This window comes from Dermochelys coriacea, chromosome 8 (assembly GCF_009764565.3).
Source record: "Dermochelys coriacea isolate rDerCor1 chromosome 8, rDerCor1.pri.v4, whole genome shotgun sequence".
NCBI lineage: Eukaryota > Metazoa > Chordata > Testudines > Dermochelyidae > Dermochelys > Dermochelys coriacea.
The window spans coordinates 5,226,351-5,240,577 of NC_050075.1; the positions used below are offsets into that span (position 1 = coordinate 5,226,351).

The 14,227-nt window shown below is 41.8% G+C and overlaps 1 protein-coding gene across 1 annotated transcript in view; it reads right to left on the reverse strand.

Annotated features, from left to right (window-relative positions):
- The window catches only part of GRIA1 (glutamate ionotropic receptor AMPA type subunit 1), a 217,983-nt gene extending 205,942 nt beyond the window's left edge, over window positions 1-12,041 (reverse strand). The window contains exon 1 of the mRNA XM_043520205.1: window positions 12,024-12,041. The gene's annotated coding sequence lies outside the window, so the exon portion shown is untranslated. The remainder of the gene's footprint in view (window positions 1-12,023) is intronic.
- Between the last annotated feature and the right edge of the window lie 2,186 nt (window positions 12,042-14,227).

Genomic DNA, 14,227 nt, shown 5'->3' on the forward strand with positions numbered 1-14,227 from the left:
CCTGATCTCAGTCAGACAGCTAAACACTTCTATAATGTTGATTCAGACATTTTTAGGCCAGAAGGGACCATTATGACCATCTAACCTGATCTCCTTCATAACACCAAGCGTGGAATTTCTCCCAGTGATTCCAGCATCAAGACCATAAGTTGTGCTTGAGATAGAGTCTTATCTTTTGGAAAGAGACATCTGAGCTTGATTTAACAACTTCAAGTATTATAAATAATAGAAGTATATTTATGCAACTTCAGCCATAACCTATCCAGACCATATATATTAATATGCCATTGCATCAGCTGCAGCAAAGAAATATGTATGAGAAAACCCGAACAAAATCCACAGTTTGGTATGCACAGGGAAATTACTGTTTTGCAAGAAAACAGATTTCAGTTGTAAGCTCACAAAGGGCTGCTCTCAATAATAGTCAGCAAATAAATCACTGGAAGAGGCCTTGACACATTGTTCCTTTAATTTCCTTGGTTTTGTGTGTTTCAAAAGGGCTCCAGATTGTGCTCTCAGTTCCACTGTTATAAATCCAGAGCAACACCACTGAAATCAACAATTATTGTTTCTCATGAGTTCTACATTGCTGCTACTGATTGAAAACAGGATTTTGAAGTGTATGAAGTTACTAATGGAATTGAGAACAGAATTTCGATCACAGCGTAGGGTTTAACCCACTTCTCCATTATCCCCTTAGCCTTTCTCCTTCAAATGAGACACATTTTATTCAAGGGTCTTGCCATTATACGCAACCATCAAAGGCAAGTGGCCTCTTTTGGAACTGGAGGATTGCTTTAGAATGGTGCCAACTTCCAATGACCACATCAAAGTGTCATCAAGGCAATGCTTCCAAACCCTAAGCCACTCACGTGGGAACACAAAGCACTTCCCAAACTCCAAATCTACCATCTATAATTCTCCACTCTTACAATTATAATCACACTCGGGTAGTACAATGCGGTGCCAAGAACAATGGCATTAAAAATTATAAAAATAGATTTTTGGCATTTATATAGGTTGTTTGTGTATTTCCATGTGTGTTGCACTATAATTTAGTCTGAGATAATCAACTCCTATTAAACAAACTGAGACAACCAAGAAAGGTTCATTGAAATTCCCTCTTTGCCCAAGAAAACATCCCATCAGCCTGTATCTGGCGCTCAGCGGCAATAAGCATGGAGCCTAATGAATCCATTTGGTATAATTTACAATTAGTTAATGATCACTTATGTTGATATGTTACCCATTAGTCTCCAGGTGAAACTTGCACTGAGTATGAATCTCAGCCTGAAACATCTACCTTCAGCCCAACTTATCATGCCTCCACCACTCCCCTCTGTGATTTGGTTATACATGAAATAGACATGCTATAGGTTTCGCCCCATCCCTCTCCCGAGAGTGCATGTGATTCTCTTCTCTAGTGTAGACAATGCCTAATTCAATATGGTCTACCTACTTACTTCTTCTTTTCCTACATCCATCACTGGTTTTTAGGCACTCTGTGCCCAATTCAGACCCAAATGAAGTCAACAGGAACCTTCCCATTGACTTGAGTGGGAGCTGGATTAGTACTTATATATTCAAACTAAGCAGCATAAATCCCACCTACATTTTTGCCATTATTTATGCTGTCTCTGCTGGGGCTTGTCTTGCTGCTTAGACTTCAGTAATTGTTAGACTTGGGTAACCCAGGAAGGATGAAGGAGATGTTGTCATGTCAAGTGGCCAGCCTATCCTGATCATGTCCACCCGCATCCTTCTAGCGCCTCAGCCCTCTGCTGACCAAGTTTAGCTCTGCTGAAGCCTGCTTTAGTTTCTCCTTCACTCAATCTCCCTTAAAAAGTCACCACACGCCAGACATTCAAACCATTCCTCCTTGTGGAGTCCGATTTATTACATCCAGCACAACATCTTCCAAAAGAAAACTCAAACCTTCAAAGTCTTCATCCCAGTTTCAGTTGGGTCTAGGCCTCAGGGAGGAGGATCTGTCTGCCTGTTCCCCCAGCACCTCTTGCCAGGAATTTGGCCATCTCCACTGGCCCTCCAGAGAATGTGTTGCCTGACTCAAAGCCCTGCAGGAGCCTCCCCACTCCCTGCAATATCTGCAGCTACCTGCCAGCCACCTGCAGCAGTCTCCCCCTTTCCAAGGCCAGATGCCTTTTTTTAGGCCCAAGGGGGCAACAGCTAATCAGTCTGGGTACATTGGCCCCTGCTTCCTTTCTTGCAGGAGCCAGTCACTCCATGGCATGGACAAGGCTATGGAATCAGCATTTCCCATTCCATGCCCACAGCCCAAGTTCGCTCTCAGAAGCTGAGAGCTGATCTAGCCCAAAGCCTATAGGCTCGGAATTTAAGCATCACCCTGGATTACAAAGCACTGAGAGAACATTTTCTATATTCTAAAAGGAAATCAGCAGTCATAATTTTTGTGCACCACCCCAATAATATCATAGCAGCTCCCCCTGGTGGCTCTGCAGCAGTAATTCACAGCTCAGACAACATTTCAGGACTGTGAACATTCCTGCTGAGTCTGATAACATTGAAGATAGCTAGTGTAAATCCAAGGGAGTGAACAAAAAAGGGGATGTTAATTTGTATCCCTCAGAGGCAAGGGAAAGGGAAATGACAGGTGTGCCGAATGACGAAGCAAAGGAGAAAAAAAATCACTTCCTAGCTTCCTGGATTCCTAGCTTCTTGGATACCTATCAGAAAGTAAACACAATATACTGAAGCGTTATTGCAAAAGTAGTTCATGATGTCCTTTTAATGTGGCTGCTTGTTTCATGCTTTGAGCTAGGGAAAGAATAAAGAGGCTGAGGCAAAATATTTGCTAAAAATATGTATAACCTTTTTATATATATAAGGCACCTGCTGTTACATAAGTAATTATTTGTGTTTTAAGAACAAAAGGCAGTTATTCTGTCAGCAGGGAAGAGCTGCATTAAATCCTGTTTTTTAAAACTATGGACGAAAACATAGTGTATCTGTGTCTGTGTGTGTGTGTGTGTGTGTGTGTGTGGTGGTGGTGGGGGGGGGGGGTTGGGAATAAAGAGAAAGGAGACACTTCCAAGCCAGATGTTGGCTTTGAAATCTAATGGTGATCTTCCAATTATCCCACTTTCATCAGTGACATTGTAGAGGACTAGCATGCTCCAGCAGGAGGTTTTGTAGGAATTGCTGTTGCATCCCATGTGTTTGCACAAATAAAGCATGTATCTATTGTTCCTTGTTCATTTGAGGTGATTTTCAGGGTTGGAGAGGTATGGCACACCCCAGCTTTCCTCAAGTTTGACTACTTTGGGCCAGATTCTGCCACTTTTCTATGACACAAGCAGGGTCTTCCAGGGCACAAGCCTCTATAATTGGAACTAAGGGTCCTGATTCTATAGCTGAGGGCTGTAGCAGACTCTCATCCTTGATGGATCAGTCACAGAGGGTGACACGTAGAATATTATAGTTCTATGATTCTATGTCAACCCTGCAATTAAAAAGCCATGGCTGGCCCATGCAGCTGACTTGGGCTCGCAGGGCTCATGCTAAGGGACTGTTTAGCTGTGGTGTAGATGTTCAAGCTTGGACTGGATCCCAGGCTTGACACTCTTACCCCAAGTCCCAGGAGCCTGAGTCAGCTGGCACAGGCCAGTCGCAGGTGACAAAATTGCAGCTTAGCTATACCCGTGGGTTACAGTTGCTAATGGTGTACATTACTCCTCAAGTAGTCGTATTGATTTCAGGGGGACTACTCAAAGAGTAAGGCACTACTCCACATGAGAAAGCATATCAGAATCAGGCTCTGTGAGTGCACAGATGCACTGTTCTAATAAAAAGAAACCCTAGCTAAATCAGGGATTCTGAACCCCTTACAATGAATAGTACCTCTCACCATGATTAGTCCTCTGGAGATCAGTGGGAATATGCATGGAGTAAGATGTTATATAACGTGAGTAAGGGCATCAGAATTTGGTCTTCAGTTTAGCTCCCTAGGAAGTTCCTTCCCTATCCTCCCCCTCATTTACTGGAAGAAGAGGAAACTACAATTGTATGAATTTTGCTTATTTTTAAAGGCATAGTGTCTGCATGGTTTATTATGAAACAGCCCCTAAACTAGACCTTGCAGATTACCAACACCACATGCAACAGGCAACCTTCACATCCTTTTAAAAAATGAAGATTCTTGCAATTTCATTTAGATTTCATATGGCAGCTACAGTGAGTTAAATACCAACCTGACTAAAAATGCATATTAAATGAGGGGTGACAGCAATGTAATTTATGCAGATTATTGCACAGTTGCTAATCCCAAACTGATTTCAATAATAAATTATTGCTTTAAGATTAATCAGATTTAATTTATTGTAAGTGTGTGTACAGAAGTGTTGATTTGAAAGTGGTGTCACTATCTAAACCTTGGCAAAACTGTCATGTGCAGTGACAACAGTTCCTTCAAACTGGATCTTACATTGTTTAAAATACCAGGCCTGAGGCATTCAAAGAATCAATATATGGTATTTATATCCTAGCATCTCACAGTCTTTAATGTATTTCTCCTCACAACACCCTGATGATGCAGGGCAGTGCTACTATCCCTATTGTACAGAGGGGAAACTGAGGCACAGACAGGCTAATTTACCTGACTAAGGTGACACAGGAAATCTGTGACTAAGCAGGGAACTGAAACCAGATCTTCCAACTGCTATGTGAGGGCCCTACCCATTGGATCATCCTTCCACTCTTCCTCTCGACTTCCCAAGTGCATGGTCCACAACCTACTGAAGTCAATGGAAAGCTTACCAGTGACTTCAGATGGCTTTGTATCAGCCTTGGCCAGCATAGTAGTGACTTAAAAGTTTCACCGCTAGTAGGTGACCTCTGTGAAATGAGCTAGTTCAGTCCAATTCCTAATAGCATGCATCATGAGACCCATAAGAACTGAATGAGTAGTGGGGATTACAGTCTATGAATGTATCATTTTGAATTCCAAAGCCAATACTGATCAGGCAGCCATGTTCCTGGCCCTTTTGTGCTCATTTTCTGTGTGCATTCAGAATTTATTAGCAAAATACTTGTGAAAAGTAGACTTGAAGCTGAAATGCTCAGACCTTTGTTGAAAATGAGTTTAGAATTATTTGTTCATTTTTTAAAATTTGCCATTCACAGTCTATTCTATATAGGGTCTTATACCTGGCTATCACTGTGGTATCTGAATGCCTTCCGGCAGTGCATTAAGCAAAGTGACTACACATGTTGTTGGTTAGTTACAAAGGTTTTCCAAACAAGGAAGAGAAACATAACATGTGACTTATGTAACTGAAGCTCAAATCCTACAACTGGACCTCTGTGGGTGTACCTTTGAATTTATATGGAGCTCTGTTGAAGTCATTTCTGTATCGGGCTCTAACAATAATTTTGTAATGGACTGGTTATGACACACATGAATAAATGTGAGACTTTTACCAGCTGCCCATGAAGAATTTGCAGACATAGAAAAAGACAAAAATTGAGGGTTGAAGCTTTAGGGCTGGTCAGCAAGAGGAAACTTGCATTGCTACTGATGGCAATACTATGGTGATGCACAGGGAATAAGAATCCATGTAGAATAGAATAGCTACTTTCCCACACTGTGTGCTTGTTCTGTGCAGGAATAGAGTTTCATTTTCCAGGCTCTCAATGTCACTCCTTAACCAACACTGAAGTCACTTGGAAAGGAAAAAGAACCCAAAACAAAACAGCAAGGGTGACATATAGTTTCTCTGGATTACAGGTAGTTAAAAAGGAATGTAAATGAATCCTCTTAGGATTTACAGTCTTATTTTTATCCATTCACAATGCAAAACTTTGTTGAAAAAACCTTTCAAATGCAGGATTTCATTGCAAATATGTCTATTCCTGCAGTAGATAACCATGAAGAAAGAGCTCCATGCTGCTAGGAAATGTGTTTTGGATCCATGCACATGAAATGCGTTCATTTAACAGCCCTTTTTCTTTAATGGATCACCGCTTTGCTGCTTTTAGGTTTTATTTTATTTTATTTTATCATCAGAGATTCATTGGAAAGAGCTTTGTTCCATTTCTATTTCTATTGTAAAAAGAAAAGGAGTACTTGTGGCACCTTAGAGACTAACAAATTTATTAGAGCATAAGCTTTCGTGAGCTACAGCTCACTTCATCGGATGCATTTGGTGGAAAAATGCATGTTTTTTTCCACCAAATGCATCCGATGAAGTGAGCTGTAGCTCACGAAAGCTTATGCTCTAATAAATTTGTTAGTCTCTAAGGTGCCACAAGTACTCCTTTTCTTTTTGCGAATACAGACTAACACGGCTGCTACTCTGAAACCTATTTCTATTGTGTTTGGTAAACCAAGCAGCTATTCTTGTAACAGATTTGCTTCTTTTACTGGTCTTTGTCCGATCCCTCTTTTATCTCCAGGTGGTGGTATATTTCACAGCAGCCCAGTCATTCTGCTTATCCTTCTGGAGCCCTCTCCAAGTCTGGCAGAGCTCTCCCTCTCCTGTTACAGGGGAAAGGGAGACCAGATGGAAGTACTGCACAATCCTCAGGCTGTTGCATCTGACAAGCTGCCTTGCATTTGTAGAAGGCATGTCCTTCATGGGAAAGGGGGTCAGACCGGGTGGGGAAGGCAATGTTTTCAGCCCCACGTGAGTATTGGAGTCAGGAACTGATCACGATAACCATCTGTCTTTGTAACAGATCAGTGGTTATCTATGACTTCAGAGATATTGCCATATTGTACACCATAGCCATTGGTGACACAAGAAAAACATCTGAAACCATAGGCTGCTTTGGCTATTGGAGAATCTCCAGTACTGGGTTCTCTGACACACAGCTGAGCAGTTCTGCTTGCGTACAGTAGAGGGCAAAGGTACACATATACACTAGCCATTTCCTTTCCTTGCACTGTACTCACAATTGCACCAGGATGATTGCTTTTAAAACAATTTAAGGAAGTCTTTGGTCTACATATTAAAGTCATACCTCCATATTAGAGGTATGACTTTCATGTATAAATCAATCCACACTGGCTACTGCTGTGACATTTTCCCCTGTGCAGTACCACTTTAAGGGAAATACTTCTGAAAATCATCCACTCTGCCAGTAACAGACCTCACTAATTAATAGATATCTAGACTAAATACCCAAGTTATGTCTCCGACCTTGGTGGATATAGTGCTCGGCCATGATCTCTTAGTGAAACTCCAGCTCTACTTGGAACTTCTGGATGGAGTAGGGCAAATCAGCTAAATCTGGCCCTAAATCCCCAGGAATGAATAACAAAGTTTAGATCCAGGTCCAAACTTCCCCAAAGTTAGCAAGGACTCGGAGACCTAAAGTTTTGCTTTAATCCCCTGTCTAATTCTTATTATTGATGGATATTCATGCAGTGCCTTTCATCCAACTATTAAAAAGATCTCTGCAAGATGATTTACAAACTAGAATAAACAGAGAGATTCTTTCACCCACCACTGAAGGGCGAATGGGGAATAATGGCTGTTTAACAATGCACTGTAACATTACACAAGAGATCTGGACGAAGCTATAGCTCCTTGTTATATAATGTTTCATGGATCACTTTAGTGAGGTGTAGCTGGGAGTGTGATTTTAATAAAGGACTGAGATGGTTCCATTTTCTACTGTGTTCTGAATCAGAGAAACAAAGAGGGGAAAATTAAAGGAGAGGTGTGAGAGGCAAGGGGTGGGAAAATACAGTACAAGATGAGAAATCAGGTTTTCTATTGGGTGATTTGAGAGGCAGCTGCAGTGAGAAATTGACTTGGGAGTCAGAGAAACTTGGCACAGAGCATGAATGCTTTTGTTTATTTCCTGAAAACCCATGCTTGCCAATAAAGAGCCTGGCAAAAAGCACTTGGGGCATTTGATCTTTGTGTGCTACTGGCAACTTGAGCAAGAAAACCAAATCAAATCAAAAAAGGAAACAACCCAGTGGCAAGATGTCCACCTGCTTTCAAACCAGAGGGAGAGCACAGGGTGCAAAGGGCTTGCCAGTCTAGAACCAAGCACAGGTTTATTATCAGCTTGCACAATGGGCGTTCCATCTAGTTTCTTTTAGTATCTGATTCCAAAATGCTGCTGTCTTTCTCACCATGCTAGAAGGGAAGCCAACCTCACATCAGGTCTCATCCAGGTATGGGAACAAGTCACAAGGTATGCAGGACAAAATCACATCAACATTTCAGGATAGAATAATTTCCCCCCATCTCCTGAAAGTCCAGAAACAAGCTATTGCAGTCAGTAATTCATTTTTCTGTCTCTCGTGTCTTTTTTTCCTCCAGTTCACTTAACTCATTATTTTATTTTTTAGGTTTGATTTTAAAAAAAGTCATTATGCTTTGGGGATGAATTAATTCCAGAATTTAGAGAAGCCAAAGAGAAGAAGATGGGAGGGGACATGTAATTAAATACTAATTCTTTCCCAGTGATTGCTTTAGAAAACATCCCAGCTACATGCTTTGCCAGAGGGCTGATCTAGACAAAGAAGCTGGATGCTAAAATGAAGCACATTGCAGCAAGGATGCACATCCAACAAGGAGGAAAAAGCCTAGGTTAAAGGGGAAGTTTGAGCGTTGGAGACACAGCTAATGCGGCACTCATTCAATGATCGAATCCTGAAATGCTGACCAGATTTGGGGGAAACTGAAATTTCCATTTTGGCCACATTTGGTTAAATGTTGCTCCCTTTTGTCACTGGCCAGACTACCGAGTTTTGCTAAGAGCTAAATTATCACAGCTTTTCCTCTGCTGTGCAAGGGAAGAAGGGAGAGGACGCACCCTCTTTACCCTCTCCTCCCCCCAACCATTTCCCCTGTTCAGATTGTCTCTCCATCTGCAAGGGGGTGAGCTGGGGCTGCAAGCATACAGCGAGAGGTAACTGAAGGATGGGAGTGGAAAGAGCCCTTGGCTCCTCCCTTACACACATACTCTCCTTAGTCAAAGTACCTGGCTAGGTGTGCAGTGGGGAATAAACTATTCCACAGAATGGGGTGAAATAACTTACGTCTGGGACTTACTGGCTCCCCAGCACAAGTGGGGGGCAGGGGATGAATGGCGACCCTGAGTCGCCATTGCTCATTCTCTGGCCTGCTCCTACTAGCAGAGCTCATATTAAACACGTTCTGTTCATTTCAGAAATCCCAGGCATGACTGTGAGTCATCTTGGCTGTAATATTCAGAATCCAATGGAAGATTCATGTCTGGGAGTACTGTCATGTGCACATTTTCCAGCATTATCAATCAACTCTTGTAGGAATATCTTTCAAATAGCCTTGGAGCTCTGCACCGTCCCACGGGATATTCAGTAAATATTCATGTGTGTAAACACTGCACACCAAAAATTCTGCTGAATGATCAAGAAGGGATTAAGTATGATTTATGAATAAGAATGTGCCATAAAAATGATATTTCACAGGCTGTGCCTACATGGGGCCTGATTCTCCTCCCTTATACTGGTGTAAATCAGGTGTAACTGCACAAAAGTCAATGCACATACGTGGTGTAAAAACAAGAAGAGGATCAGACCCCAGTTAGTCAATATACATATTTCTAGAGCATATGAGCCCAAAGTCTCTGCTTTGTTAAACCTCTGTAACCAGGTGGCAAGTATCTAGTGAAGAACCAGTTAATCTTAGGAAAAGTTAGCTTTTCTGTAGTTTCCAGTTTCAGTTTTATTCCTTTTTTATTCATCACATCCTAGGTAGAAGGGAAGAAATTGTTCTGAATAGCCACTGGAAGTTGTGCAACCATGGTACTGTCCACAAGCTCATCAAACACTTTTTTAAGGCTTTGCCTACATAAGGAAGTTGCATGGGTTTAATCTAAATCAGTTTTTAAACAGATGTATTCAAATTGGTGCAAACCCCTTTGTGGACAGTCTTATTTCAGTGTAGCTTAAACCTGTCCCCAACTGAACAATAAGCCTGGTTCAAACAGTCAATGCTGCCAGGAGTCAGTAGTATCATGCTTGTTAAGCCTTGACTGGGCTTTTTGGGTCAGGACCAGGGAGTAAAGCTTCTTTTTCAGACTCATCCAGCATTCCTCCTGAGAAGAAGCAGGCATACTTTCTTATATTGCCTGGTGGGTCCTGATTTGATGCTACTTCCTGGCCCTTCTAGCTGCAGGAGGACCAAGTCTTGTTGGTTCCACCCATACCATAGCCTGAGTAGCTTCTCTAGGCAGTGATCGGAGATCTAAACTTGCTACCTTACTTTCCCAGATGATACTTTTCCTTTCGGTAGGTGTGTCAGGGTAGCAACACTCCAGTTGGGGCAGAGAAGGCCTGGTAAACCCTGTCACACAAATCAAAGTAGAAAAAGACTCAAGAGAATTAAAAATACAGGAACAAAAATACACTTTTTAAAATTGTTAGGTCCCACAGGAAATGAAATCACTTCATTGCAAAAATTCCCGTAGCAACTTTACAATAAAAAAATGAGCATGAGATCAGACTAAAAAAACCCCACTGTGTTAAAACAAGCCTTTTTCTAGGTAAACAAACCATTTTTCCAGGTTGATAGAAGCTTCTGCCAGGCTTCCAGACTAAATACATTCTTACAAGATTGGTACAGGTCCTGCCTAAGTCAGCTTTCCAAGCTAACTAACTCTTGCTCTACACACAGCATTTTGTATCAGTATAGCTATTTCAGTTAGGGTGTCATTTATTTTTTTTACCCAAATAGTTATCCCAGTCCAACTCCTAGTGTGGATGCAGTTAGTCTGGCATGAAGGTGTCTTATACTAGTATAGCATATTTCCCTTTCCATACAGGAATAAAGTATACTGGTATAAGGACTTTCATACTGGTATAACTGTATCCACCATGGGGGCAGGGGACTGTACCACTTTAGCCATATTAGTATAGGTAAACCAGGATAACTTATGTGCATAGCCAACGCCAAAGCTGGAGCACACCTCTGCCTGAGCTAACCTCCTGTGCTGACAACTGTATTTTTCAAGACCGGAGCAGGCTTTGGCTCCTTCCCTAGTAGGCTTTGGCCAATGAAGCTTCTCCTCCTGACTCGCAATGGAGTCTTCCCACGAGCAGGAAACACTGCAGCCCCTTGCAGGTCCAGGAGAACTCCTTAGGTGAAATCCTGGCTCCACTGAAGTTAATGGGAGTTTTGTCAATAAGGTCAAAGGAGCCAGGATTTCACCCCCGTGCAATGTGTGTGGTGTACAGGTCCTCCAAAAGAAAAGTGTTAGCTTACAAGAGCACGTGCTGAAGCTGGCTTCTACCTTCTCACTTCCCTTGGAACTTAAAAGGATTTAACACCAATTACGCATCTAGCCTTGTGCCCACAAACCCCCCGGGACTCCCCACTGCCAGTCACAGTCAACTCCATCACAGGCAGTATGGCTAACACTCTTCTTTTATGGTAATGTGACCTTTTGCTCAGTAAATATCCGGCCTTCATAGCTGAAAAGCAGCGATGCACATTGGATATCTTGTGATTCAGTTCAATAACCCTAGGATCATCCTTGCAGCCACTTATCTGTTCTGTGGGTGTGATCCAACATCACTGGGGCTTGGATTGAGCCTTTGGCTCTTCTCAGATCGTTAAAATTGAAGCAAAGCTTGTCTAATGTACCTAAGACACTCATCACCTCCTATTCATTGTGAAGAAAACTCTGAGAGATGACATTAAGGCAGTGGGCAAAGCAACGGATAAAAGTGAGCCCAGAAATCCTGAGTATTTTTATTACATTGTTGTCTGCAGTAAAGAAGCAATAAATGACATCTTCCAAAGAGATCCACACTTAAAACAGACATTCCAGTGCAACTGGGCCCCAGCCCTGATTGCTGGAGGCCTCTGAATGCTACTGTAACATAAATATAAAATAATAATAATGATGTGGCGCTCAGCCATTTTTAATATTGCATTTTGTTGCCAGCATAAGCAATCATGGTGGCATTTATTGCTGATGCCAGCCCTTAAAGCGGCGCTAGAAATATGTATGCCCTCCCCCTGAAAGCTAGCACGACATACCTTAAGAAAAAACTATGCAATTGTTTGGCTGGTTGTTCACACATCAGTGGTAAAACTTATCGCTTTTCTCCCTGTTTCTCTGAGTGTATGCCTCTGTTGATGTGTAAGCTATCGTGCTACAAAGCACAGTAAAGATGGAGGAGGATTTTCTGCTTGGGAGAGAATAGACTGATGCAATATGTTCCAAGAACCTTTGAAAGCCAATATTCTCAACAATAGAGAATGGCAACAGATCAAAAGCACTTGTGTCTGCTACTTTCTGGTTGGGAGATTAGGCTAGTTGCTGACTTTTAATTTGTTTTTCTTTTAAAAGGCAGAAGGAAGGGAGGTACAGAATGATACTGACAACAGTGTGAGGAGCAAACACATCCATGTATACTAAAATGGAAGTATATTTCTGTAAATGTCCATCTACAGAGATTCATCCATTTTGCTCTCACATTCATCCAATAAATTCATCATTGTAATAAAAAGTATTTTTTCTAAGATTGCCAATTCACCCAGCCCAGGACACCAACCTACAATATTCAAGATTCTTGTTGATTTCCATTTTTGCAGTATCATCCTTTTAACACCAGCTGTTTTGCACATAAAGGAAATAGTTTCGTGGTCCATTTAGATCCCAAATGCACTAATTAGTATCCGAAATGTCTCTAGGGGTATCAGTTGCAAAACAGCAACATAACTCAAACAAGCCAACATTTAGGGCCAGGTTTTCAACTTAACCTTAACATGCCCTCCATGTATGCACCTTCAGTTGTGAAAACATCCCATGCCTCGTAACTCTCAGTCTTATGTTATAGTCACAAGATTCATTCCACTCTCCATAGGCAATAACAACTCCAAATTTCCAACAATTACCATCATCTTAGGTTTCTTTTTGTTTTTAAACATTCTTAGTGGTGTTCATGCCCTGAAGAGAATTTTCCCCTGGATAAATTACATCTTGAGATCATGGCAGGATGTATTTTTGCTAACATCTCTTGTCCCAGTGTTGCTATCAATGTACAACTTGTATGGATGAATGGATACCATGGTGTCAGTTTTGCAGACCTTGCTGTGACAAAACTAGTGGCTACAGAAGAAGTTTTGTCTGAGTAAGGACTGCAGGATTGGGCTCCCTTGTTGGGTCTAACCAGTCATTCCAAAGATCCTCAGTTGAACATTTATTTTGAGGACCCATGGGCTTATTAAGAACATATAAAAGACCAGAGAGGGGTGACTGATGATATGATCTGCTTGGTGCATACTAACTGGCTCGTCGATGTCTCATTTGTAAATAATGCCAATAATTTTCTTTCTAAATTAAAGGATTCTCTGATCTCTAAGAAGGAAGGTCTACCCTCCTCAAAGGGACTATTTTATCTCCTTCTGGGAAAGCTCATGTAAACTAAGGTTTGATTTATGCTACGGACCTATATCAATTTAACTACATTACTGCATTAGTGCAGCTGTTCTGATGTAGCATTTTAAGTGTAGGCTTTCCCTAAATTGTCTCAGCCATCTCATGCCTGGAGCTGCTGCACAAGTTAGTACAATAGTAGTAGTGATATAATTAATGCTCAGTGCCAGTGACATAGCAGTTGATGCTCATAGGAAGCACATGATATTTGCACTGGCTGCCATCTGACTTGGGGATGAAGCCGTGGTATTCTTTATGACCTATATACACTTGAATGGTCTGGGTTCCACCTATTTGAGAGATCACATGTCTCCCAGCAGAAGAAGACCATGGCAGATGCAATAATCTGAGATGCTCTAGCCAACAGACCCCTGGTTGAAGAAGAGAAGGTTGCCAGTGGGGCATTCTCAGTAAGGGGTCCTGAGTTCTTCACTTCACATCTCCTTTGGCCCACCAGAATCTGGAGTTGATGATTTTCAGGGCATGCTGCAAGACTCACCTTCATGTCAAAGCTTTGGCTCTGTGCATATGTGATAGAGTAGTGCGGTTGTGGAGGTATGTTTAGGGAAGTTCTCCAATGTCTTGGTACAAACATGATGCTAAGCTCAAACATGTTCAAATATCTGTGTACTTAGGTTTTTGTCATGTCCCTAGGAAGTTAGGCATGGTGTGATGCATACCTTTCAATACCAATTGCTGAATTCAGAGTAGCAGCCGTGTTAGTCTGTATCCCCCCAAAAACCCAAGAGTACTTGTGGCACCTTAGAGACTAACAAATTTATTAAAGCATAAGCTTTTGTGG